Raw genomic sequence first — 27,095 nt, 5'->3', positions numbered from 1 at the left:
AAAGTCCCAGGATGAGAAATATTTAAGCTTCCTTCAGAATTTGGAGCTATGCCCTTGTTTGTAGTCCTCTTCAATTCCTCAGCAACTACATTGGAGGAGGGCAATAAAATGTATTTTGCATGTTGATAAAGAACAGATGATGAAAACTTTCATTTCTGCTTCTTTGTGGCTGCTTTAAGTAGAGTAATTACAATGTGGTTTTCTTTGTGAGATGTTAGAAGAATATAAAAGTTGAAAATGCATCAGGAAGATGTGGAAAACTGGCTTCGAGGATAAGTGAATAACTGTGGTCTGAGGAGTAGACACACAGAGCTGAAGACGGTCCTTGGGGCAGAGGCCATCTCTAAGTGCACTAACACGGATGCCACCTGGGAGCAAAGCCAGGAGAGTGCGAAGTGGGAAGAGTTCCTTTGGAAAAAGACAAAAGGTTATTTTATGCCGAATACTTACCTTTTGAATGAGCAATTTCAAATATTTATTTCCTTAAGTCATTTGAAAACTACTTTGGTAAACTGCCCAAACTGTTTAAACTAATTGGTTAATTTTTCCTAAATAAATATAGGAAACATTCATAACTAACATTAAGTGAGTTTTTTTTTTAGTAACTTAAAATTGTAAGTGTTAACAATTATTATTGTTACCATTGATGCCCTTTTCTTAATGCATTTTGGTGTGAAAAATTTCTAGTTTAATAAATTCTTTTTCTTTCCACTTATCTTAAGGACTATACTTTTCACATAGTTTTTTCTTTAAGTGTCCCATGTTTGCCTTGTACACAATTGAATATTTTTAGAAAGTTCAAAAATTGAACATTCTAAGTAGAGTTTTGTTAGTTTTGTGCTCCTCCCTCATTTTTTTTTTCTTTCCTCTCTTGGTTTTGTCTTGATAGTTTTTGCGTCCTTTAGATGAATGTGGCGCAGGTGTGTTGTGACCACAGCCTGCAGGAAAGGTAGTGGGGGGTGGCATCAGCGACAGGCCAATGACTCTGGAGGAGACTGACACCTGCATGAGCAGCCATTCACTCAGGACACAGGGGTAGTGACCCGGGGGGATTCAGTGTGAACCAAGGAGGTAACAGAACCTGAGGATGAGCAGCAGAGTGCAAGATGGGAAACATCACTTCTGGGGCCCAGTACTGTCTATTCAGTTTAGTTTCAGTGATGGAAACTGCAGGGAGTTTGATGGAAACTCCACATAGGTCAAAACCTTCAAAAATAACAAAAATTAATGAATGGAGAATGCTAACAAAGAAAAACAAAAAGTACAAAATTACATATTCAGTTTCTAAAATAGGGCCATATTATTAACTTCAATCAGCAAGATAAATCCCAGAGCATGTTCTTAATAGACTGAATTTATCAACATATGATCTGCCTGGGAGACAAAAAGATGGCATTTGTTCCACAAGAAGCATCTCCAGATTTTCACTTTCAATTACAATTGAACAGCAAGGAACCAATTTTTTCCCTCTGATTTAAATAGTGTTTAAATACTGGAAAATAGTTCTGTATATCAGCAGTTTTCCAATTGGACCACAAGCAGCAATCACCGTGATTACTGAAAGAAAGTAGCCCAAAGAAGGGAGACCCAGTCTTCCCTTCCCACTTTCTGGAAAGAGATATCAAGTCAGGGAGCAGAGATGGTTAACCTTGATACAGCTCAGAATCTTGCCAAGCTGTGGAGTCTGGAATACATTTGAGAGAAACTCTAGATGAGGGATTTTAGATTTTATTTAAAATATGAGGATTTTAGTACATGTAAGTGAGAAAACAGACAAGTCCAAGAAATGAGTTCCTGGAAAGGGGAGGAAGAGCAAGTTCAGAGCTCCCACCATGCAGAGTCCACAAGTGCCTCAGATCAGAGTTTCTAACAGCCCTAATGCACAGCAAATGAAGTCCTTTGGGAGGAGAAAGAAAAGTCTCTTAGGGTGGGAAAAATTACCCCTAAACTAAACATTGTTTCCTGATCCACTTCACAAAGCTAAGACATATCTCAAAATGATCAAACTAGCCATACCTGTAATCTCAGCGACTCTGGAGGCTGAGGCAGGAGAATCACAAGTTCAAGGCCAGCCTCAGCAAATGAGTGAGATCCTAAGCAATTTAGTGAGGCTTGTCTCAAAAAAAAAAAAAAAAAAAAGTGGGCGGGGTGGGAGTGCTGGGGATGTGACTTGTGGCTAAGTGCACCTGGGTTTAATCTCTAGTAAAAGATCTAGTTAAAAAAAAATCAAATTGTTTCCATGTAATTTAATTATTTTCAGGATTAAAGCTCAGCCTAGTTAGAGAAACTGGGTGGAGAAATCTAATGCCTCAGGAAGATCTGAGTTGCAGTGTCTGCAATCCCAAAGCAAGTACTGCTAGTTGTGCAGAAAACAGGAATATACCACCTATAGTAAGGCAAAAAGTCAATAGGAACAAAATCCTCTCAGTCATGCAGACTATGGAGCTATTAGGCAAAGACATTAAATCAGCTGTTTTAAATGGAAATCATTGGGCAAGCAAGTGTTTTGAAAGGAAGACGGCTTGTCATGGGATAGAAATGTATCAAGGGTAGGTCTTGGAGAGTAAGTAGGGAGCTATTTCAATAATATGGATCAGAAATGAGGCTGTTTGTCGCATAAACATTAGGAGAAGATGCAGTAGGAAGAAAGCAAGCAGAATGTGAATCAATTCTGAAGGTAAAATGACAAGATTTTCTTATTCATCATGGGATATGAGAGAAACAGAAAAGAACAATGTAGACACATTCTTGGCATGAGCAATGTAAGTATGAAATTTCCATTTGCTGAAATGAGGAAGTCTGGGGAAAACAGTTTGTTGGCTGTGGAGAAGCAGTAAAGGGTGTGGCAGGGGAGATTCTGATTTGCTAAAAAAAAAAAAAAACAGCAAGTATGAAATACCTATTAATAATCTACTTTGATAGTGATGGGCGGCTGGCTATATGAATATGGAGGCAAGAGGTCACCACCCCTGTAGATATGCATTTGTTTTTAATCAACATATAAACATAAATTTAATATGCTAAATTCCTCATATGCAATATCATCTGTTCATTTTCAGAGTGCATATCCCAGTCTATGATTCATTACTGTAAAATGTGCAATTCTGAGGCATTTCAAGAAAGTATTAAACATAATTACAGGACTGGAAATAAAACCAATGCAGCAAGTTAAGGGAAAGGGTTTCTCAGGCTGAAGAATGAATGGATGGATGAATGGGTGTTTTTCAAATTGACTAAAAAATGTACTAAAAGAGTTCTAAAGAAGTAGAATGGAATGTGATGATGAAAAGTACAAGAAAGAACATTTTGGAAATTTAAAAGCAAACCTCCCGTGAATGGCAAAGACTTTTTTAGATATATAAAGGACTAGTATCACATGAACTAGAGCTTGATAGATAGCCCGAGAAATACGGTTTGAAGTGCCTCTTTTCTAATCCTGAAACCCAACTCAGCTGAGCTAAAATTTCCACCGTTAAGGACTCTTTCCTTTGGGTAAAAGACATTTTCTGCAATGCTTTTTTAAATTGTAAATAATCTTAAGAGAATGAATTATTCAAGTAGCAACATTTTATCTTCATGAGATTGACAGAGATTAAAAAAGCAATTACTTTTTAGGCCATGAGGGAAATCTCCTCTGAAAAGGTAAGTTTTGTTTGAGTAGTGGAGAAAAGTGTGTTTGCAGTCATTACGTGGAGCAAAGAGGCAACGGATAGGGAAGTGGGGACGATAATGGCCTGAGAGAAGGAGAATGAGAGTTTAAAGATCAATGTGCTTGCTTTAAAAATTCACTCATCTAGACTGTAAATACAAAAGGCTCTGTGAGTCTAAGCCCTTATTAGTGTGTTTTTTCCTTATGTATTCTATATTTTTATTAAAAATGTGAAATGCCGCAGCAAAACATTTGTACAGATGAGAATATTTTTTTTAAATCATCAAAAACTTAGAATTATGAAATCATGGTTGCTTATTTCGGTAAAAAATGAACTATTCAGATACATAATATTTTAAATCAATGAAAAATTAGAAATCCCTTTCTTCCTCAGAAAGAAAATAAAAAAAATACTAAAAATCTGGCCATGGGAAAAGTCTTTGAGTATTTAAATAAAAACATTGCTGTGAGTATTTATGACTAATTACTAATATTTGTGTTTCTATTAGCGACAGGTGATTCAAAAGCCAATTAGTAAGGTTATCATTCTCTGTGGGAGTGGGGTCAACAAAAGATGCCAAAAGAGAAGGAAACTAGATAAGCTAATGTCACAGAGTTAAGGAGAGAGTGGCAACCTCATCCCAGTGGTTTTGGATTAGAGTTTCAGAAGAGGGATGTTGTAAAATAGTTTCCATGTTTGAGTGAAGAGCAGAGTGGAGGAGGCAAGAAGGCATGTGAACCTCAGTTCAGAAACGTGGAAGGAGGAAGGAGCACCTCCCTGCTGGTACCATAGGTATGGGGAGCCCTGGTGGTGCAGGGCAGAAACTGAGCATATTAAATTGCCTTTAACCCCAAGTCATGATCACAATCCCAAATCATAACCTGATCACAGAAGTCATGTTATTTAACAGAAATATTCCCGATGGTCACCCTAAGCAACTCTTCTTCCTGATTTCCTCTGATATGTACCTTATCTGGTCCTTCCTTAGAGAATTCTGATGCTTGCTGCACTCCTAGGCTAACATGAACAGCTTTGCTTACTCTACAGATTAAACTCATCAGTATTTCCATTTCCGCCTAGTTGGACTTCCTTATGTCAAGATCAAAATGGACACTAACTCCTGTCAGAGAACTTGAACAAAACTCCAGGACAGGGGGCTGTAGCAGGTCAAGAGTGTGGGACAGGGGCTGACTGTCTCTGACAACCTCTCAGTAATCACAAAAGGATATAATGTTTAGGTAAAAGCTATGTTGTGCTTTTACCTTGTGCTGGACAAGGACCCTTACTGCTTTGTAAAAGATCCCAGCTTAATAGCCTTACCTGGTGACAGTGGCAGCCCATACACACCTTCCCTCCCATGGTTTTCCTTTACCTAACAGCAACCTGACCCAGCCCTGACCAGCTGCCTGTGAGAATCAGTTTTACTACATTGAAATGCTATTTATGGTCAAAATGTTCTTCTCTGACTTTAATGCACAAGTACATATACTTTAGATATAGTATATCTATAAATATTAAACAGAAATGTTATTCAGCCATTCTATTATTTATTTTGGATTAATTTTCTACAACTGCATTAAAAAATTAACACTAACTCAGTAGCTTATAAAAACATTTATTTCAGACTCAGACTCCATGGAACAGAAAGGTGGATGCTGCTCAGCTGGTTCCTTGGCTGGGGCCTCAGGTGGCTGAAATCAAGGTGTCAGCCAGACTCTGCCACAGAGAGGCTTGACTGGGGAGCAATCTGCTCTTGTTTCCTCAGATTTTTGAACAGAAGCATTGCCTTGTGACCTTGGCATTCATGGCAAGTTGCTTTCTCAAGGTCAACAGCAGACAGGCTGTGTTATCCTCACTTCCAACCTCATTAGGAAGGGCCTGGTCCCACTGGCTCACCCAGGATCATAACCCTTTTCATTCAAATCAACTGATTTCAGTCCTTCACTGTATCTGACAAATCCAGTCAGTTTCCATATAAAGCAACCTAAGCCCAGGAGAGGCATCCAGCAGGCTCAGTTTCTCAGCACACCAAGGAGAAGGGATAGTATCAGTGGTGTATACCCAGGGACGGAGATTGGGGATCAACTTAGACCACCATTTTCAGGATTTTTAACTGCCATTGTGCCATATAATTAAGTTCTGCTACTGGAGATTTTCTTAAAATGCTAGTAAGTTTCCTTTCCTCTGTTTTATTTTGAATGTAACTAGTATTAGGAAAAATTAAACAGAGTCAAGAAAATGAGATAAAAAGAGTAGATGAATGCTGTTAGATATGTATATTTTCATTATATATTGAAATTTGATTTATTTAGGGATTGGCTTAGAGAAAACAAATGTTTAAGTTGCTAAGAAGCACAGAAGTGGCATGTAAGCCTGCAAGTATATGTCCCTGGGCCTTTGATGTTGATATTTGGATTACGAGATGTGTTTTGGATCATCTGCAAGAAAAAAAAAAAGGAAAAAGAAACTAATGAAAAGTATTTCAATATTTTTAAACACGTTCAGTTTTTTGGTTTTCTAATAATGAATTATCAGCTATTTTCAGAAAGTAAGTCTGACATACTGCTTTCAAAATATATCTGAAAGTGTAATATTTTAAATCATAAATATATGGATTATATCTTTAATTCCAATTATTTTAAAGCTAATTGAATTTTAATTAATAATATACTCATATTGTTAAATGAATAGTGCAAAATATTGTTTTTTAATTAAACTACTACCATAGAAAACAATTAATTCATAGTAAACTACCAGGGCATAAGGACATATTTTTACAAGTATATAAACAAATAAAATTCTATGTTGTGTGTCTAAGATGTTCTATAATAAAATTTTCTTTTCATTTCTTTATTAGAGTTTGCACAAATCAATTTTTCCAGTAAAAAATATTGTTAATCTGAAGATATGGATAATATCATGGTTATGTGTGATAAAGAAGTCCCTTTAATGCCTAAACTATATTAATTTAAATTTCTATTGCATGCAACCAAGAACCCTATTTAATAAAGATACATAATTATGAGTGAATGTTACAATGTTGTGTAGGATTTATTTATAAGTATTCATTTTGATCAAAATCCATTTAGTCACTTCTGAAAGGCTATGCAAATTCTATATTTTCATTAAACATAATATATTCAAAAAATAATTAATTGCCGAATTATATTTATATATATCATTGACACTTGTTAATACTTCTATAGGGGTCATTTGTTCCCTTCCCATTTATTTATTTTAATTCATTCATTGATTCATTTATCAACAACAGCACGTTAGCTTTTTACCACTTACTGTCTAGAACTACGGATCCCTCCAGGCTCATCTTCTACACCTCTTGGCCTAATCCTAGTGTTTGTGATTTCTCCAAAGCATCTTGACTCCTTTTATTTGAGAATGGTATTAAAAAACAAGGTTCTGGCTGCTACTGAGTTATCATTACTGCTAGACTCTCTTAACTGACAGCAAGAAAATATGTGTATATACTAAACATATAAAGGCATGTCTAAATATTTCTAAATGTTACCATCTGTATTTTTATTAAGCTAAACAGACATTTTTACTTATGTCTCCAATACCAAATGGATCATTCTAGTCATTGCTTGTCTGTTACCTCTCACTCCCATCTTGATTCCAACCCCCCACCTTTCTTTTACTTAATTATTCTATTCCAATAAATGTGTAATGAGATTTCCAGTCACTACCCAAGCACCCTGGGTGTAAACAACTTCCTCCACTAGAGCACAGTGCTGGTGGACAGCTATTTTGTCCAGTATTACAGGATGCACTCATTTCCAAAATTACTTACATCAGCACTGATCCCCTTCACCCCTCTTGCAGGCTTGGGTCATCCATCCAACATACCTACATACTTATCTCTTACAATTTTCATTCAATTTGGGGATTACAAGAACCTGCGGAGGATTTTTTAAATTTGTGCACTTTAAAATATAACCTTTGTATCATGGAGTTGTAGCATTAGACAAATGCAGAGTCTTGCAATCTTCTGTCATACAGAAGGTTCACCGTTCCCCAGTCTCCTGTGCTTTTACAACCTACCTGCATTCTGAGCATTTCCTTCTCCTTTGACTTTCATGCTTTTGATTAAAGTTGCTTACTATAAAAAATAAAGTCAGATTTTTTCCATTATATTTAAAATATGCTCATGTGGTAGATGTCCATTGACATTGTCTAATCAGTAGTTCCTTCCCTTTCAAAATAAGCCTTCATCATTTTGAAAGTTAGTATGAGTGCAGCGGCTCATGCCTATAATTCTAGGGATTCTGAAGGCTAAGGTAGGGGGATTTCAAGTTCAAAGCCAGCCTCAACAACTTAGACCCTGCCTCAAAAAAAAAAAAAAAAAAAAAAAAAAAGACTGAGGATGTGGCTTGGTGGTTAAATGCCTCTGGATCAATTCTAAAAAGAAATAGTAAAAATAAAAACAAGCCATCACACCAAAACAAAAATACTTCCCTTATTTTTATTTCCTATTTTATAAAGACTATGAGCCAGGGAAAAGCCGGTCAAAGGAGGGCAGAGGTTTTTTCCTATCCGTCACATGTATAAATTTGCCATGTTTCCATTTGGAGTAGTACCTGGCCCTAGATTATAATCTCTCCACCCAAGTTAATTTGCATTGCATTAAGTATCAGTGTCTCTCCGATTCTGGTGAAGATTTGGCTTTTTAATTCATTTTTTTCTGTTTGTAAGAGTTGGTATCTATAAGGTAGAAGAGCTTATTTCCAAGGTGCAGGATGAAATTTTACATCAGAATATTTCCATAATTGTTTACTTGTCTCTCATTCATTTTGAATGGTTGTTACTTTAGATGGGAACTGTGCTTTCTTCTTCTTACCTTGGCCTCCTGCTTGACTTCATGTATATAATAGATGAAAGATGCATTTGATAAATGAATGAATAGCTGTGGAATTTGTTCTGAATCTGTATTTGATTAGATTATCATGTTGATTCTCCTGAGAATACTCATTTCCCTTTTTGCTAAGGATTTTTAGTTAACAAGTAAATAAACTTGCATAAAAGAGATTTTTCTGTTGGCAATTCCAGAAACCATGCAAAGCCAATAGTAGCTATCTGGAACAAGCCATTTCTATTAAAGAGAAGCTGTAAACTATAGTCTTCATTGGCATACTCCATAATCTAGCTTATAAATTACTTTTTTTCCAAATTCTATACTACCTTTATAGAGGATATCAGGAAAAATGAACTTATCAAAATATTCTATAATATGCAAATGGTTTCTTTACATAAAAATTGTAGAATCTATTCAATCTCTGAAGTTTTTTTTCTCATTTGATAGAAAACTAAATAAGATCAGAATAAAATGGAAAGTTTTTTTAAAATGTTTTTAAAGTTGCTAGAATTTTTCAAGTAACTTAACAAAATCTGACCCCGTGTTTAGAAAGATTATTATTTTTTTTTCTCAATCCAGTATAGAAACTGAACTCTCAGTAAGGTAATTCTATGCTAAATTGACAAAAAAAGAGGGTGGGGCTTTACTTGCAGTGGCACATAGACTGATTAAACTGCAATGTTTTAGAACATAGTTACAGTTAAAAAAAATACCACTTTCAGGACTGGTGCTGTGGTTTAGTGGTAGAGTATTTGTCTAGCATGTGCAAAGCACTGGGTTCGATCCTCAGTACCAAATAAAAATAAATCAATGTCCAACTACAACTAAATATATATATATAAATACCACTTCCACAAAGCATGTTAAATTTGTATGTTATTTACCAGATGTATTATCTATAGAAAGCAATTCTCTTGCTTCCAATTACTCGCAAATATCTTTACAGTCAAGGACAATTATTGCTGTTTGTCTTTAAACTTTATTACATATCTTGATGAAGATTTAAGTTGGTATGTTTCCCTGATAGTTTTTAAGACATTGTATCACAATTTGCTTTTGATCCATTTTTATAAGTGGATATAAGTAACCTTATTAAATTGTCCATATATTCTGTCAGTAAACATTTTTTTTATTTTAGACATCATTACTAAAGCATATAACTTAAATAAAATCATTTACATTATTTAGAACTATTTTTCTTCTTAAAATAAGAGACAATTCACTTTAAATTATACTACTTTTTATATGTATTTTCTGAGTAGCCACTGTTTTCTCCGTCTTTAATTTACCGATTTTATCTGTATTTTTAAATGTTAAGCAGGATTTTTTTCATTGAATCAAAATGGTAATACCTGTTGCCTCACAGATGAAAGAGTAGGTAAGAGTTTCTAACATTAGCAGATAGTGTGTTACCTGGTAGTGCCCAGGGGCTTGCACATGCAGAAAATTAATGCACATGCACATACTCCCTTGCACTTGGTAGGTATTCTATATGAGATGACTCGATTTTCATGACATTGCTTAAAGCTAAATAGCTGGAAAATTGTTTTTTAGAGACTTTTCATTGCATAATTTTACCCTGTGATGCTTAAATGGTCTATGTAAATTTAGCATTTATATCTTCATTTCCTTTGACTTTACAAAATGTTTCATCTATATTTATGGTGAAGTAAATACATTCACAGAGGTGCTCCCAGAACAATTGGTAAATCATTCCTTGGCTTTTTTTAATAGTTCCTGCCAAATATGTTCAATTGTTTTCGTTGGTCTACATATTCATTTTTCAAATGTAGGTGCATTTTGGCAAATGTTGAGACTCCATAGACCAGGAAGCTGAAAAGGTCAGTTTAGTCCTTTGGAATTTTGAAATTAAACTGTGTTCTCCCAGGGCTGGAGGAGTCTGCTCTTTCAATCAAAAACCTGGAAGCACTGTTCCTGCTATTAAAACTCAGCAGAAAGGTTAAGTTTTATTGAAACTGGAACCTGGATGCAATCAAGCCCAATCTGAACTAGGCTCACAGAACTACCCTTTCAGCACATCTGTATAATAAAGAAAGGACTCATTCTCTGTGTTGAGAAAATTCTGGAGTCTTTTTCATTCTTCATATATAATGTCAGCACCTATTGAGAATCACTACATATGTAAAGACAGAAGAATATAGGAGAATAACTGAAGAGAAGAAATAGACAGTAAAAGCAGACAGATGATTGCAGTTTTAGCAGTAACACCTAGCAAAAATACACTCCCCAATGATGATGTAATAAATAGTTTTGCAGAAACAGAACAAAACTTATTTGGTGTATTAATGTCATGTCTGTTGTTAAAGACACTCAAATAGGAATTCTTCAAGTAAATGGAAAATAAAATTATGTACAACAATAAAATTGTAGGAGGTAACAAAAATGTAAATAAGTGAGTAAACATAATAAATAGAAACTTTAGGAAACAATAGTCACATTGTTGTAAAATTGCACATTTACGTACACAACTATTTCCCAGATACATCCAACTGTATACAAAGTCAGTGTGCATAGTGGTTTAAAGATACCAACACAAAATGTTGTGGAAATTGTAAAGAAATAATTTAGACTATAGTAAGGTAAGGATGTATAATGTAATACCTAGATTCAAAATAAATAATTTTTTAAAAAAGCATTAGCACCAATTCATTAAAGGGAAATATTTAAGTGTCCAAAAATATGTCTAAAAAGTAGTGAAAAGGAGGAAATGAAATGAGCAAAATGAAATGAATCAATAAGAAAATAAGCTGTAAGAGGAAGATGGCAGCATAGATATACTAGTAATGACATGCCATTTAATCGTAATGAATAGTTCAATAAAACCTAATATGTCTAGGTTGCATAAGAAACATACTGTAAGCACAATGCATAAAAAAAAATTAAAAGCAAAAGGATGACGAAAACCAGCATTCTGTGACAACAGTGTGAAACTATATAGTTATAACGTTGGTCTATGGAGAGAAGATGTATATTTGTATGGTAATGTCGATACCACTGGTTACTCGTGACAAGTTCTGCTCCCTCACATGTTGAATCATAGCATTAGAGAAGCATTGCATGACAAGCATGTACAGCAGGGTTTATTTAAAAAGGGTAACATAAACTTTTTCTGGGAGGAAGAAGGAGGCATAGCTGGTATCCTGGTGTCCCAAGAAGTGAGGGCTTTTGGGCTTTTTATGTATCATGGGCTTCCTTTGTCCTCCTGCTCTCTTCCCCTTATCTCTCTCCTTCCTGGGTATGTGTCTAGGCCATTAGCTTAGCAATAGCTTGGAGCAGGGGTAGGTCATCTTGATACGGGTGGAGGAAGGGATGTGAAGGAATTAACATTTTCCTTCCTCCATTCTCTGCATCCAACCCTTGCCTATCTGCCTTGTCTAATTCTGGCTTCAATGTGACTCAGAAGAAAACATCAGAATACCAAATCTCTATCAGATAAATAACATAACTATAAAGAAAACAATAAATATGAAGAGAACAAAGGTGTTACTTGGTAACACCTCTCTCAGAGGCAGAGAGAAAAAGCAGCCCATCAAGCAGAGGATCAGATCAGAACCCGTGTATTAAACCCCATGTCATGAACACCTGGGCCACTATGCTCAAAAATGACACAAATTACTTTATTTCATTTAATGTTACAAAATTTAACCCAATGGACAATATGCTAGACAGCACAAAAGGTATTACGAATTTCAAAAGCTTGCGATCATGCAGAATGTGTGGTGCAGTCAGAATGGAATTTGGAGCAAGCAGGTAATGAAATAAACTTAAAATTTCCAGTCACCGAGCAATTAGTAACACATCTACTTAACCATGGATTAAAAATGCATCTCAATAGTTATTAGATACACTTAAAAGTAAATGATAATCAAGCAACATAGCCAGGACTGGTGGTGCAAACCTACGATCTCAGGTACTTGTGAGGCTGAGGTAGGAGGGTTACAAGTTGGAGGCCCAGTTGCCTGGCAACATAGCAAGACCCCCACCAACTTAGTGAGACAGTGTCTCAAAAAAAATATATAAGTCCAGGAATGTAGCTCAGTCTAAAACTCTCCCTATGCCAAAAAAGAAAGAAACATAAATGTGTGGGATAAAATTAAAGCAGAGCAAAGAAAATCTCACAGAGAGGAAGCTTACCACTATGGGCCTTTCAGATTACAATTAAAATGACAAAAATTTTTAAATCAAGAGAAAAACAAGTTTAATGTACATTGTACAAATGAATCCTCTTTAAAGATCTTAATAGACATTTTGGATATTTGCAAAATCTATCCGGTCCCTCGAGTCAGTTAAATTATTTTGCTAATGCAGGTAATATTAACAATTATTAATATTAGAATTAGAATTCAATAACTTAGAATGCAATTTCAAAAAGAGTGAAATGTGCAGGGCTTAATGGCGCACACCTGTAATTCCAGTGGCTATGGAGCCTGAGATAGGAAGATCTTGAGTTCAAAGCCAGCCTCAGCAACAGGGAGGCACTAAGCAACTTAGTGAGACCCTGTCTCTAAATAAAATACAAAATAGAGCTGGGGAATGTGGCTTAGTGGTTGAATACCCCTGCATTCAACACCCTGGTTCCAAACAGAAAAAAAAATAGTGTCATGTTTCATAAATTCTATTAACTTCAACATACTGTAGTTTATTGATAATTTAGGATAATAAATATCAAGTGTATACATACCTCATTGAACTACAAATTTTATTTTTTAAATTGAAATTTCAATCTTCTAGTCCTCTGACAGAAGTTAGTCTTGTATTTAGTTATATAATTATGGTGAATAATCCTCCAAAAGTTATTTGTTTTCTTTTAAATTCTCACAGAGATAATACGAACTTGCCTGTATTTAAAAAAAAAAACACGAATTTAATGCATTTTCCAAGAAAATTTCATACTTTTAATTCATTCACAAATTACAAAATTGAACTCCATTTTAAGTGATGTATATAAGTTATACAGTCAAGAAAAGAGTAGTAATAGAAATAGAATAAGACCAAATGCCACTTTAGAGTATTATCTTTAATTCAATCTCATTGTATTCTTCTACAGTTACTAATATGGATATAGTTATTTATTCAAGAATTAAAAAGAAAGCTCCTTCGCCCCTGAAAAATAAAATTACTTTGGTTTCAATCTCATGCCGCCGGTGACCTGAGTATCTTACATTATACAGCAGTATAGAGTCACCATGGGCTTGCAGTGACATTCCTTCTGTCTTTATAAACTTCTTGTTAGTGTTCCTGCACGATTCAGGGTCATTCATGTGTGGATCTTTACAAACTTCCTCCTTTAACAGCACAGTGGAGGGGGAAACAGTGCCCTGGAATTGGGAGTTACCCACCTCTGGTTCATTTCTTCATAACCCTCAGGGTCGTGAGTATTTTACTAATAATTATGAATCCATGAATCTTTGTGAAATTAATCAATTAAGTATAGTTAACGCTGTTTTACTTGATGTAATTAAATGATGAAAAATACAGAAAATTTGCTTTGAAAATAATAAAGGAAGTAAACAAAAATAAAGTTGAAATAAAAGATCCTAATTATGGAATAGGGAGATTCCAGACAAGTTCAGGAAAAATGGACTTAAAATCTTTCACTGAGTTGAAGTGAAGCCTTCAGGAGAAATTTAAATTATGCAGGATTTTTTGTTTGTTTGTTGTTTTGTCAGCTATACCAAACACTCATTTCATGGACTCGGATACTGTAAAATTTTGAACAGACAGAATTTCAAGTGCAAGATTTCAAAAGGCATTCTAATACTTGGCCTCGCCTGTGTAACTTTTAAGTCCTCATGCCACAGCCAGCTCCTCCCTGTCACTAAGTCCCTCTTGAAATCTGAATAATATTTTACCGGCTTGGCCCAAAGCAACTGATTTTAATAGGAGAACTATATAAAGGTAAAACAAACCAAGAACATGCTTATAAGTTCTTGGGACTAGAATTTCTAAAGTTTATGAAAGAACCAAAGGGGAAAAAAAAAAACTGTTTTGAAAAGTCAATATGCTACATTAAATGATATGTACTGTACATCAAGGGTGATGTTTAAAATACCCAGCTGTGATAATTTTGTCAATATGTAAGGTAATTAACCACAACTGTAATTTAAAGCATCTAATTTAGTAGTGTTAATGATATTTATAATTCTTTTCCAAAGTGTCATGCAAGGATTGCCAAGTACTTCATAAAATTAATACTCTCTTTCTCATTTCCTGCTGATTAACAAGAAAATTATACTCATCCATAGAGATAGTTGAAGGAAACTGTTGGGATTGAATTTTTTTGCTAGAGTTTAAAATAGACACATTGATCTCCTCACTTAGGGAAAGGATTAAAGCCATCTGAGATCAGAGATTTTCCAAGTTATAACATTTAGCTTAAAATAATTTATAAAGATCATTAGGAATCACTTAGACATTATAGGCCAAAACCTTGCATTTGGATCATAAATCTACAAACACTAGATTCAAAAGGGGTTCAAACCAAGCCCCTCCCTATATGTATTCGCTGGAATTCTAGTATAGATGATGCATCTGGTCATTGGACCAGACCCTCCCTAGGTAGTGGGGACACAGGAAGCTTATATCCAGTATCCATCTAGCAGAGAAAATTCACTCGGTGCCAGCTAAATGTATCTTCATCTAGCATCTAAACATCACATGAACAAAACAAGAGCTTTTCCAAAGTTCTTGAAAAGTCATCAGCTTCTAGAATAAATCTTTTTCTAGACTCAGGATCCTTTGTAACTTGCATCTTGCTATTCTCTTCAGATAATTCCCAGGCATGGCACAAAAACCTGCTCCTTAAACTCATGTTTGTAAACAAATCCATATAAACTGGGGATATATTGTGCTATGGTCCAGTGTTCTGTCCTGTGCTGCCTCTACCCTCCTCTGCTCTGTTTTGCCCTGTGACATCACCAAATTCTGGAATCAGTCTCTATCTGTCCATCTCATGAATTCAAGACAGATGGGAAATTTTTCCATGACCTATCTAAAATCTCCTATCTCGCTTTAATTCATCCTACTTTTCTTACAATTATTTGGTGTCCAGAGAGATTCAGTGAGGCTCTATGCCTTGTATTTGCTCCTTGATTTCATTGGCCTATTGTTAAGTACTTGCGGGGCCAAAATTTTTACAGAAATCTCTGCACTGTTGGTTCTGCCCAGAAAAATGTAAGTAGGCATGTTTTGTGCATATTAATTTCATTTCACTTTATGATCATAGAGATGACATCTAAGGCCTCATGCATGCTAGACAACCATTCTGTCACTGAACTACAAGCCCTTCCTTAAGATTTTATGCTTCAAAAATAATCTTGAGTTTCCCACATAGGCTTTTAGAAAGACATAACTATTCACTCATTAGGATATATATGTTTTAATACATTAGCTTCAGCTGTACACAATACTGGTTACCTACGGCACACAGTAATGCTATATACTGTTTATAATACTAGTTCAAAAGAGGGAAGGGGAAAGACAAATAAACCAACTGCCCCTGAACAAAGCTCTCCATTTCAGGCATCTGAAGTCTGAATGTGCACATTTATTGTATTCTTGTGAGTCACTGTGGAAAACGCAGCTTTCACAAATGAAAAAGTCTACTTGAAATCCTCCAAAGTTAAACTGCTAAGGGCAAGTTATTAACAAAATAAAACTCTGCCCATGTGAAGCATAAATAAGGAAGGCTGCTTTGAGAAACCCCAAAGGTGGGAAGTGTGTGTTTTTTCTGTCTTGTGATGTTTGTTAGCTGGCTCAGGCTTGCTTGGGAGTTGTTTTCATTATTTTACTGCGATCCCAAATGAGAGCACAGAAAGAATATTTTTCCAGTCCTCTAAAACTTGTTTTATAAAAACTTTAAAATGAGTTAATTTTGCTTTTGGCTCATATATTAGTTCAATCAATCGATCAAAGTGTTTAGTTAGCACATCACGGGTACCAGAATTTCTGTTAGAATTTGGATATAGAGTCATGAATACAATGGACCCAAACGACTGACTTTACATAGAACTCCATTCCATTCTGATAGGGGAGGTGCAGGAAAGTAAATAGATAAAACATATTATATGTCAGCTGGGCAGAGGAAGTGTGATTTTAAGAGAAGGGGCTTCTGAGTGGGCTCTTCTTTCAAGGTGATATTCGTGGAAAGGATAACAAAGGCAACTATGTAGATGTATTTGGTGGGAGCATTTCTGTCAATAAAAGACCAACTCAGAAGCCTTTTGGTGGTCATGAGAAATAGTGAGAGGGCTAGGGTGATGGAGAGAGTCCAGGTGGAGAATAGGACTGCAGAGGTCATGCAGAAGGAATCTCTCAGAGGGCTTGCAGGCCACAGTATGTGCTGGGATTTTACCCTGAGAGAGATCTTGAAGTCATCATCACTGTGTTAGTGTCATGGGCTAAAACCTCTAGAGAGTCAAGGGTTGAAACAGGGAAAATACATTTGCATTGAAATTGCTTGTGTTAGAAATAATAATGCCGGAGATGCTCGACACAGGAGAGTGGTGAGGGGGTGCCAAATTCTGAATCTATTCTGAGAAGAATGACCACATTTAGGATGGATCCCATGAATGCGTGAAGACAGGAAGGACTCCCAGGTGCCCCTGTCACAATAACTGCAAACAGCCGAGTTCCTTGTTCCTTATCTATCTTCTTACTATGCCAGTTGCCTAAAAAATGATTATTAATTGTTAAAACTCCCAGACTTAATTGGTATTTTCCATCTTAAAGGTATGGCAAGATTTACCCATAAGTGAAGATCAAATAGAGCAATCTTCCCAGGGCTTTAGTCTATACTCCAGAAATCACGTCAAATGACTCTTCCACTAATAAAAGCTTGTTACAAAGTGCACCTAGCCTTTGGTATGAGTTAATCCATTTATATTTTCTTAAACCAGTTGAAACTCTCCTTATATTCAGACGTGCATGTCAAAGTACAACTTGATATGTGTTTTATGAACAGATTTAAACCAGTACAGGGAGCTTAATAATAATCCTACAGCTATATGATATGTAGTTCCCAGTATTTTGATTGAACACAGGAATTTTTCAGAACAGAGCTCTCCATAGACTAATAGTGGTACTCATCAATAGTGAGATTCAGAAATCAACTGTGGAATGAAGTTTATTATATATTCTGTAGTCAACAATGTCCTCAGTTCTGGAGGGGGATGGGCTGGTCTGGGAGGGAGGAGTCCTTTAACTTTGCTAAAAGAAGACAATTCATATAAATATTAGATAAATCTAGAAAACAATGGATATGGCAGGGCTCAGTGGGTGACTGGTGGCACAAATAAATTTTTGAGTGCAAATTTTCCCTTTACTTGTGTGCCTTCGGCTAAAACTTCATATTTCTTATGAGTTGGTGTTTCACATGTATCACTTACGGCGTGACTGTGAATTAATAAAATGTACAATGCATAATAACTATTTTAAGTCATTTGTTGAATTTATTTATTCAATAAATCCCTTTTATGTCTTCAATTTATTTTCTCTCTGCAATGCAACCCCCTTGGCGACCCCTCAGTTTTCCTAGCCCAAGAACATCCAACTTCAGCTTAAGAAGTAACCTATAATGTGCTTTTTAAACATTGCACAGCTAACCATATAAGAAGAGGTTCAACTGATCTCTGCTCATGGAGCTAATGTTGTATAAACAGAACCAGGAACTAGGGTGTGTCAGAAGAAAAAGCAAAAACAACAGCATTTATCTGTACTGTACTCTCTACACTGGATTGGTTGAACAATTTTTGAAATACAAAATGGTAAAAGCCTGTGGTGAATAAGGACCCAACATGTATAGAAGGTGGCAGACAGTTCAAGACAGGCAGATGAGCCTTGCATGACTACAACCTCCCAGGTTCTCAAGGCTGTGCATTTGTAAAAATCCTTTGGATAGGTGGGCACAGCTGCAGGTTTCAAATACCTTACTCAGATCTCCATGGACCAGATGACTTTCATTTAAAGGAAAGTAAATATCTTAAAGACTTGCTTCTTTCACTGTTTATTATCAGATGGGATCTAGTTTCATAAACTTCCATTTTGAAATTGCTTTATTTTAATCCAAAATATGTTTTTTCTCCCTATGGATGGAAAAAAATCACACATGCACACACATGCTCACATGCACACACACACACACACACACACTCTCACACACACACACACACACACACACTGCTTCTCAGCAGGTTTGATGCTGTCTCTAATGAGATAGAATGAAAAACTCTGTCAGAATTAATAATTCTCTAGTGGAAGGACTTCAAATGAGAATGACACAGGGCTCTGCATGACAGTACAGCTCAGAAAGGAAAGCATTGTTCTACCTGTTTTTTGCCAAATTTTTTTGTTACATAAAATCTCTGCACCCTGCCCTTTAATGGAGCAGCAGCTGTTTTTGGTGAGATTCAACAAGGAAAGCTTTTCAAGCATGCTCACGGTGGCTTTCTATTTAGTGTTAATATGAAAAGTAATTCTAAAATGCAGAGCAGAAAAGAGCATGAGGCGTTGGTTGTTTGCTTTTATTTTTCATGTTCTTTCTAAAATAGGGAGAAAAGGTGCTCTGGCGTTCTATTACAAAAATGAGACCAGCTACCTACAGTGGAGGCTTAACCAAGATTTTATGACTTAAACAAAACTGAAATTACACAGGAAACCCTCCTGATTTCTGGCAAAGAGCTGCCCAGTTATGAGAAAACATCAAGTTAAAGTAAATAATAATTAAAACCAGTGTCATTCATGATCTCACAGAGTCAGAACAGGGTGAGGGTTATTGAATTAAGGTGATTTGTCCCCCCAAATTTCAAACCGTGCAAAGCTCACCTAGGAAGGAAGAATGAATGGGAGGGACCCTGCTTCAGAGCGCTTCCCCAGAGCACTGCCTGTTTCTTTCCCAGTTTGCAGAGAGCAGTCAGGTAATGAGCCCTGTGGCTACTCATTTGTTTCATATTTTTTGTCATTTTGTCAAGAAGGAACCTGGAAATGGGCCACTGTGGTGTACATGATCCTGTCTTCTTGAGAATCTCCTTGGTGACTAAGCAAGTCCTTCTACCTGCTGTCTTCCTTCTTCCCTTTGCTTAGGATTTAGGGGTTTGCCCCAAGGGGAAGAGCAGATTTGGAGGAGACAAACCAGGAAACCATCATCCCTAATAGGAAGACTTCCTTCCCACAAGGTGCTAAAGTCAGTTAGACCTTGTGGACAGCTGAGAACTAAAGTCTCTCCCCTGTTTTCAAAAGGACAAGAGTGTCGTCCAAATGGGGTATGTCGTCCAAATGGGGTATGTCGTCCAAATGGGGTATGTCGTCCAAATGGGATACACATGGATGAGAGGTAACTGGTGGACGATGAAGGCTGGGTGAACAGACCTCGCCAGGTCTGTTTCATGGATGCTGCTCTTTCTTAAAAATGCTAAGCAAATCTATTATAAATTGGCAATTAGTCATTTATCATCTGATTACTTTATTTTCATTTTAACAGTTTTATTGAGGAATAATTAATATGCAATAAACCATGTATACTCAAAGTGATCTGATCACAGAATATATACATGTATGAAAATTTCACATCGGGCCCCATTAATATGTACAATGTTTGTGTTTTTATGTATCAATTAAAAATAAAATTAATTAAAAATTTAAGATGTATGAATAGCAAGTAAGCATACAGAATGATGTCAATAACATTAATTATTATAGAGATACAGATAAAACCAGGACGAGGTATCACTAACCACCTACTGAAACAGTTAAAATGTCAAGAATGCAAAGGTACAGGTCAAGGGAACTGTCACATAGGTAGTAGAAATGTTAATCAGCGCACCACTTTGGGAAACATTTTCAGCATCTCACAACAAGAAGGATCATCTGTCATGAACTCATCGCTACAATCAAGATAATGAATTTATTCATCGATGCCAGAAGTTTCCTCAGGCCTCTTTGTAATCACAGTCTGGGACACACAAGCCACCGACAAATAACCACGGATGTACTTTCTGTGGCTTTAGTTTACATTTTTTAGAATTTGTATAAATAGAAACCTAGACTGTATGCTCTTTTTGCCTGTCTTTTTTCACTGAGCAAATTTACTTTGAGATGACTGCACATTGTTGGCGGTAGGAACAGGAAATTGCACAGACGTGGTATATTCTTTCTTTAGGTAGACAGAATTTCAAGTTGAGTCTTCTTTTTCCAATAACAAATAAAGCAGCTGTGAACATATGGTTGTACCACTTGCGTGGACATATATTTTCATTTTCTCATGTATGTTTCTAGGAGAGACATTGTTGGATCACATGACAGATGACCCTTCTTGTTGTGAGACACTGAAAATGTTTCCCAAAGTGGTGTACTCATTAGCATTTCTACTACCTATGTGACAGTTCTCTTGCTCCTGTACGTTTGCACTCTTGATGTGCAAAAGTGTTTTCATTTTAACTTTTCTGGTGGGTGGTTAGTGATACCTCATCATGGTGTTATTGGTATATCTATAATAAATAATGTTATTAACATTTTTTCTGTACACTTATTTGCTCCTTGTACATCTTACTAAATTTTTAAGTTAAGTTTATTTTAAGTGATGTGTAAGAACACAAAAAATGTACATATTAATGGAGTCCAGTGTGATAGTTTATATTCTGTTATCAGAATGACCATATCTATCTCCTCACACATTTATTACTTGTTTATGGTGAAAACATTCAAAATCCTTCTAGATTCTTCAGAAAGACATCAGAGAGTCACTATGTTAACCCTGGTGCCAAGTTGTGAGTACCCCGCCTTGCACTGTCCAATGGCCTTCACTTCCTAAGAGGCCAGCCTCCTCATTTGAGAGACCTCAAGACCTCTGGCCCCCCTCCCTGTGTTCTATCTCTGAAACACTTTACAGATGTTCAAGTTGGGGCTATTGCAGGCTTCACTTCATTTGCTTCCTCTCTATAAATATCTATGTTCTATAATATCTGATGAGTTATCTCTAAAATTATCATTTTGTATATTTTGTCATTTTTTAATGGCTTTTAGGTCAAATTCTAATTTTTACATTCAATTTTATCAGCAAGCCAATGGCATTTATTGAAATCTTTCTTAAATGTTTCATTTGAAGAAACATTGCTGGCTGGTTGTTGGCTTTTGATAGAAAATAAAGAGATTTTTTGATAAGTAGATGAGAAAAAAAGAAAATTGTTGTCACTTCAAAATAAATCACACTAATAATCTTGTTTGCAGTTTTGGTTTTAACTCTCAAGGTTTTTGATATTTTTAGATTAAGAATTTATTGAGCACAGATAATTAAATAATGTAGGAATCTTCAATGTTATTTTCTAATCAGTTAATCAGCCCAATTATCATTCAAAGTCTGACATAAATTTAAGAGGATGTCCATAGGAGAGTTATGCAGCTTTGGATGCAGTTTGTTTTCTTGCTTTATAACGTGGGCAAGTGGAGCCAAGAGGAGGAGGGGCCCAGCTAAGCTGCAGCAGCAGCCATGGGATTAGAGGGATTTGTTTGCATTTCATGACATTTTCTTTGAAGTGGGACTTATAATTTAGTTATAGTTTGAACAGTTTATACCAATGCACTTAATTCTTACCTAAAGAATATGCATAATTGAAAATGTATAGACCTTAAAAATTTTAATTATATTTAACAAGAGGAATAATGCATTTAAAAATAGGTATGTTCACATCTCAGCAAGAATGTTTCAAACATTTTTTTTCACCTAATCTAAAAAAAATTTAACGAACTGCTCAGTGAGTCTAAATAAGCATTTACAATTTAATAGTTTACTCTTCACTTCTGAGGATAGCTATTTCTTAGATAAAGAAGAGCATAGATCAACAGCAAGCAAATGTATTTATAATACAATGATTAATAACTTTAGAGAATTGATTAAATTTGAGAAATACTAGGATGTTCCCATAGAAAGACATTTAACTCCAGACATAACTTCCATTTCTCATTCATGATAAACTATGGAAAACACCTGAGTCACACATGAACTTGAACTTGCTCTGACACATAATTGGTGTGGTATCATCTCACTGCATTATTATTATTATTATTTTGGAGGGGTACCAGGGATTGGAGATTGAACCCAGGGCATTCAACCAGTGAGCCACATCCCCAGCCCTATTTTGCGTTTTATTTTATTTAGAGACAGGCTCTCACTGAGTTGCTTAGCACCTCACTTTTGCTGAGGCTAGCTTTGAACTGGAGATCCTCCTGCCTCAACCTCTTGAGCCACTCTTGCATGCTTTTGCATGCAACTGAGCCTTGCAACTGAGCTTTGCATATGCAAGAAATATTCTACAATCCATTGTGTGTGTGTGTGTGTGTGTGTGTGTGCACGTGCGCACACACGCACATGGGTGGTACTGGAGATTGAACCAAGAGCCTTGTGCATGCTAGGCAAGCACACTACTCTTGAGTTGCCTCTGTAGCCCTGTTTTTAAAAATTATATGTGGTGTGTGTGTGTGTGTGTGTGTGTGTGTGTGTATTTTCTTAAGAGGTATCATTTTACTTTTCATATTGAGATGGTAATCATTTCATTATAAATTCTGTAAAATTCAGTGAAAAATGCACATATGATTTAACACACATGAGATAAACAAAGATTGTAAGTATGTATAATCATTACACTAATCTGCTTCTCTTTTTCCAGCTCTTTCAGAAATCATCTACATTTCTTGGCTCATGGCTCCCTTCCTTCATTTTCAAAGCCAGCAATAGTGGTCAAGTAAATCTTGTATCACCATACACTGACCACCTCTTTTTTGCCTTCCTATTTTGCCTTTGAAGCCCTTTGTGATCTAATGGGTCCCCTTGGATAATCCAGGCTAATATCTCTATCTCAAAGTTCTTAACTTATAAAATTATATTTTAAGACAATTTCTTGCTAAGTTATATATATATATAAAACTTTTAAATCTTCTCAAATATAATTGGCATTATGTAGGGCATTACATAAATTTGATAGGACATATAAAATGCTTTTCTAATAATAAAAATGCATGCTTTCCATAAAATCCAAAATCTCACTGCACTTTCAGGTAAATGATTCTGCATGAGATATCAGTCTATTTGGATTGTGTAAAATAATTCAGATTAACTGAACATTCCCTACATCGTTATCAAAACATTTCTATTAAAATAAGTTAATATCTGATTCTATAGGATATATTTTTCAAGCACAACTAGAACTATTTTTTAGATTATACTATTTAGACTTTCAATGTAAAAGAAGATCAGTATGTATTAAAATGATCACATGGAATAATCAGAGTTTAATATTTTAAATCATATCATAACAATTTTTTCCAATTTAAATAAGAGGAAGATTATTAGGTTTTAAACTCTTCCTTAGAGAGAATGGTTCTCTTTTTCCTGAGTCTGGTTGTGTTTTGATTTAATTTTTCAACTCTTTCAACTCTTCATTCCCTATATTTCATTAGTTGTCATCTAAGCCATTTATCAGTGCAGTCATTCACTTGCTGAGAAACATTGCAGAATCCCTTCCAGAGGAAAGGTATTGCTCTCTGCAATGTGGATAAAAATTAGGATAACCAAATATTGATCCTGCCTGAAGTTTCATTTCATTATGAAAGAGAATCAGTTGTGTGCATACCATGTTACGAGTTAGAAACTTGGGTCCTATTCTGACTCCAACTCATTCACATCTCATGGACCCGTGATGTTTTCTCTTAATGAAATTACAAAAACAGGCAATGCTTAAGGAAATTGGAAGAGCATGTGAAAATACTTTAAGCAGAAATGTTCACAAAGTTTAGACAAACTAGAAGGCATGTTAGATGGCTTTTGTGGGTAAGTGGGATTTTATAATCAGAACTAAGTAACAGATATTAGGTATTAGCAAAGGTATATTTCTGTTTAATTCCACAATCCCAAGAGTCATAATGGTTGAGTTTCTGAAAAAAGGCTTCCTGTTTGGAGGATAAAATTGTGTTTGCTTAAGCAAACCTAAGGGTCAAGCAGTTGTGCAGACCTGTTTCTGACTGTAGTTGTAACTTTACCCCAGACCTGTTCTAAAGCACCTGTCATCTTGAAATTATTTTAACTCAAGCTAATGAGAAAAGAGGGGGAAATTAAAACAGAAGGGGAGCAAGTTTCAGTTATTCAAGATGCAAAAGCTCTGACATCTGCCATACTGCAGAGCAAATACAGATAGCAAAACCGTGCTGAACGCTAAACTATTGTCAATCTGGCATACTATGTATTTTTTTTCCAAATAAAAAATGCTATATGACTCATATTTCCCTTGTGTATACTCTTAACCTACAGCTTTAAAATTAATGGTTAAAAACCTTCAAAGCAGTATTTTCTGATTGGTCATTTCACCTTTCATCCTTGGGACTCTAGGTGGCAGGTGCCTCCTTACTTGCTTACCTGCCACTCCTTCTAGACCATTCCTTTCTCTACTCAAGGCATGGAGTTTTGAAATTTAGGTCACTGGTTTCTAATACATCAATGAATTCTATAAACTAGAGCCCTCCCCATGTGTCCCTGAGTACTTTAAACCTGGACTCACTGTCCCTTTTCCAAAACTGTGATGGCCTCATCCAAGCCAATTATCCCTCACTTTACTATATATCACCTACTGATTCTCATGGCTTAAAATCGTATCTTCCCCAACACACAACTCTTAATGGGCCTTCTCCCTCCAAATTCTGTTTCCCTTGAAGAAATTGAAGATTTTCCCATTTCAATAAATGCACCTTCACTTAAAGAGTGGTGCAGAAAACAAAAACAAAAACAAAACAGTGTCTGGTGTCTACCTCTAACATACATTCATCATCAAACCATTTATCAAGCATTGATATCTCTTACCTGCATGATTAGATGATTGGATGGTTACATGAACACTGTTAGCTGCCTTCCAGCATTATCGCACCTGCCACTATGATCTCTCCTTAATATTGTAGCCAAAACCATCCTGTTACTCCTGTGCTCAAGATTCTCCGATGTCTTCTTATCCAATGACTTTCCATTCACATCGAGGCAGCCTTAGGGAAAGCCATGGTTTTCAGTAGCTGACAAGGATGTCCACATGTTGGCATTTTGGTAAACTCGGCCCCCAATGCCTACTTCTCTCCTTCCCTCATTAGGTTCCTCCAGGCTTGTCTTCATTCTGTATCCCATGCATGGCAGCTTCCTCCCCCTGGGCCGGGGCCTTGTCACTTTTCTCTCTGGGTGGAGTGTTTTCTCCCAAGGCCCACATGCTTACCCCTTCAATAGAGCTCTTACCAATGGCCTGTCTCTCTCTCCAGGGATGTCTCCTTACCATGACAGAACACCTTGGTCCCCTCTTGGCTCCTTCACTGATTTGTTTTTCTCCCTCATCCCCATTCAAGTCACCTGGCAGCCTGATGCTTATTTTCTCTAATTTAAATTTTCTTTTATCCCCACTAATATATATATATATGTTTTTTAAAAATGCCTATGTTTATCTTTATGACCTGTCACAGGGATAATTCATGATGAGAATCTCAAAGTTAGATGTCAAGCACAGGAATTAATGAAGGAAGGAAGGAAGGAAGGAAGGAAGGAAGGAAGGAAGGAAGGAAGGAAGGAAGGAAGGAAGGAAGGAGTGGCTATCAGGTCTCCTGGCTTTTCCCATGAGGCTTTAGAGCTCATGTCCCTCTCAGTCGCCCACCGTGATTTTCACTAACATGAAAAGCCCAGAGGACAGGGGTGTGTATGTGCCACATACTGAATGTTTTTAATAAATATTTTTGAAAGGAAAAAAATGGATTATTTAATATAAAAATGCTTTAAATAATTTACTTGGATTATCTAATGTAAAATGCTTTAAATAATTCAATGTATAAGAGTTTTATATATAGCTATAGTTTTAAACTTCTCATTCCTTTCTGAAATATTTTAAGAGGGCCTCCTGAGAAAAACAAAGGAAAAGCCATTTTACACAAGAATTCTGATTTGGGCAGTGCTTCTCAGTGTGTGAGTCCAGGCTTCCCTTCCTTGACAACTGACCTTGAGGACACCTTGTTTAACATGATGCCCTGATGTGATCTGGACAGCTTAACAGATGGCTTAGTAATGTTATCTGCCCAAGATGTTGCATTATTCAAATCTCTCACAATGCCTACAAAAGTTCAGTAAAGTTATTAAGTAGAAAAAGAACTTAAGAATCAGTGGTGTGTATTATATAACCACATGACTATCTATGAAATCATGGAGATTAAACAAGGCCAAAATAGAAGACTTCCACATAATATTTTATTGCAAGTAGGTTTCCTGATTCATCTTGATTCATTTTCTTCTGTTATGTGCCAATCTCTTGCAGATTTATAATGATTAGTTCCTAAAAAGAGCTTACACAAATGATATTCTGATGTCTTCATTTTATAGTATATGTATTTGCATAGAATAAATTATTTACATGTTATTGGTACTCAATTGATATTGGTGAATCAATATAGCAATTTACAAAGAATTTGTGGCAATTTCAATTATCTTATCATTTGTCAACTATTTGAGGCTTTCCTATTTTTTTTTAAATCAGGTTTTATTCTCTAATCTG

At 35.9% G+C, this 27,095-nt stretch overlaps 1 long non-coding RNA gene across 1 annotated transcript in view; it reads left to right on the top strand.

Moving 5' to 3' along the window:
- The first annotated feature begins 2,502 nt into the window (after positions 1–2,502).
- LOC144370100 (uncharacterized) overlaps positions 2,503–27,095 on the top strand; it is a 32,873-nt gene continuing 8,280 nt past the window's right edge. The window contains exon 1 of the long non-coding RNA XR_013430040.1: positions 2,503–2,762. This is a non-coding gene — a long non-coding RNA (uncharacterized LOC144370100). The remainder of the gene's footprint in view (positions 2,763–27,095) is intronic.

Source organism: Ictidomys tridecemlineatus, chromosome 13, assembly GCF_052094955.1.
Source record: "Ictidomys tridecemlineatus isolate mIctTri1 chromosome 13, mIctTri1.hap1, whole genome shotgun sequence".
NCBI lineage: Eukaryota > Metazoa > Chordata > Mammalia > Rodentia > Sciuridae > Ictidomys > Ictidomys tridecemlineatus.
This window is presented reverse-complemented; position numbering and strand designations above follow the sequence as displayed.